The sequence below is a fragment of the Sinocyclocheilus anshuiensis genome, unplaced genomic scaffold (assembly GCF_001515605.1).
Source record: "Sinocyclocheilus anshuiensis isolate Anshui unplaced genomic scaffold, SAMN03320099.WGS_v1.1 scaffold502, whole genome shotgun sequence".
NCBI lineage: Eukaryota > Metazoa > Chordata > Actinopteri > Cypriniformes > Cyprinidae > Sinocyclocheilus > Sinocyclocheilus anshuiensis.
Genome location: NW_015544194.1, coordinates 2,356,933 through 2,359,130, shown reverse-complemented (window position 1 = coordinate 2,359,130; position 2,198 = coordinate 2,356,933). Strand labels below are relative to the sequence as shown.

At 35.7% G+C, this 2,198-nt stretch overlaps 1 long non-coding RNA gene across 1 annotated transcript in view; it reads left to right on the top strand.

Moving 5' to 3' along the window:
* Positions 1 to 1,257, top strand: part of LOC107696623 (uncharacterized) — a 12,988-nt gene extending 11,731 nt beyond the window's left edge. The window contains exon 3 of the long non-coding RNA XR_001635103.1: positions 1,181 to 1,257. This is a non-coding gene — a long non-coding RNA (uncharacterized LOC107696623). The remainder of the gene's footprint in view (positions 1 to 1,180) is intronic.
* The last annotated feature ends 941 nt before the right edge of the window (positions 1,258 to 2,198 follow it).

Below are 2,198 nucleotides of genomic sequence, written 5' to 3'. Positions count from 1 at the left end.
AAATTTTGCCAACAAAAATAGTTCCAAACAAAGATCACAGCACTGTTTTGCATCTCTGAGCAATGGCAACTTATTGAATGAATCGGCTTTATGAACGAATCGGTTGAATAAATGATTCAGTGAATCATTCATTAACACAGTCAAATACTTTGTTCCTGAATGAATCAGCCATTTGAATACATCTGTCTAAGCTCAATGACTCATTAACAGTCACTTGCTGTCACCTACTGGCGGTTTTAATTTCACATTTCGACAATTTTTTTCATGTTTTAAAATAATTTCAAATATCAGTATTCAACGTTTTATGTTAAAAACTAAACATTATTTATCCATCTGTAACTGCAGTTTAAATGCATCCATGTCCCCTCTGAGATACATTAAACTGTATAAATACGTCAAAATGCTATTTCAGATGCAGATTCCAGAAATGTTTTCTTATGTTGGAATGAAGTACCGAATGAAGTGCTTCTTATTCTTACCCATAAATACAAAATGGAAGAAAGAGTTCAAACTGAACACAATATTGCTACTCAAGCTATATATGAACATTTTTTATATACTGTATATTTATTTGCTTCTTTTCCATTTTGCATTTACTTGTACTCTTACTTTCAATGCTTAAATACGTTTAGGACTGTTCAATTGCAACACCCGCTGATTGCAATGATAGAGCTTGGAATAGCCAGGACAATTTTTAATATAACTCCGACTGGATTTCTCTGAAAGAAGAAAATCATATACACCTAGGATGCTTCGAGGGTGAGTAAAACACAGGCTAATTTTCATTTTGGGTGAACTAACCCTTTAAGACTTGAGAGGTGAATCATTTCTTCTTTTGACTGCATAGCGTCTATAGGGCTGTCACGGGATGAACGAACGACTCAAACCCGAAGACTCGAGAGGTGAACTAATAATTTCTGGCCGTTTCTCAATATGCGTTCTTGTCTGTACTTGTGTTCTTGTGGACTTGTGAAACGTCATCAGTCGTTGCCCAAGTACTGTTCCAATTCAAAGTTCACAGGATCGTTTCTCAATATGCGTTCATGTCTGTACTTGTGTTCTTGTGGACTTGCGAAACGTCATCAGTCATCGCCCAAGTACTGTTCCAATTCAAAGTTCACATCTAGCCAAGTACAGTTCAAATCCCCGGATGTGTTCTTGCTCCGCCCCTTTCATTGAGGATGTATCCAGAGGTGACTTGTGCGAACGTGAGGCAGCCAGGTATCCCAGAATGCATTTCGCACCAACCAGCGAGCGTTAATGGCAGAGGGGAAAACCCGCATAATTTAAAAAATATTACTGTAATTGTGTCATCAAATGTAGATTTAAGAGTATTTCAGGCGAGAATGTAGTTGTTTAAAACTAAAATCTGCGGTTTATTTGTAAAGAGAGCACCTATTTGAAAATGTGCTTCGCCGATTTCGGAGATGTGAGCTCCAGGCGATCAGCGGGCACTCAGTGCTCATGTATCCGTCAAGAGCAGTCTCACCTCGGCTAGTCCTTCGGACATTTGCCGCTGGCTCTGATGTCTCGGTAGTGGTTAAACATGAGGTGAAATTCGTTTTGGGTATTTCTAACAGGCAATCTTTGGTCTCATGAATCTATTATTTCTTCCAGGTCATATCGTTTTGGCTAAGCACAAAGTTATGTTTCATAAATTATTCATTTATTTATCGTAAAACAGCGCTGACTTTGTAGCATACATTTGACTGAATTGTTTGCTTTTGTCTTATTTCCTATTACATAAGTCTCGTACTTTATAGTTATACTTTTACAATGGCAATTATTGTTCATTTAAACTGACATTTAACAAAAAAGGCAGAGTTGTGCTTGTCATATTTCATTTTATTATGTATTCAGTGAAGAAAATAAGAGTATATGTGCACATATTACCTAAACCACATATTAATATGTTTTATATTCTTTAAATGAAAACGAAAAGGGTTGTGTTTTATATTTTGAAGAAAACAAAAAGGTAGTGGTGTTTGATATAATTTTGTTTTATTGTAATGCGTGTACGTTTTTGTGGCTACTAATATTTTAAATGAAACAGAAAAGAGGCAATGCTGTTTGATATATTTCGTTTCACTGTAATGTATGTACATTCCCCGATCTACATTTTTGTGGCTATTAATGTTTAAAAGAAAACGAAAAGAGGCAGTGGTGTTTGATATCATATTTCATCATATTGTATACAT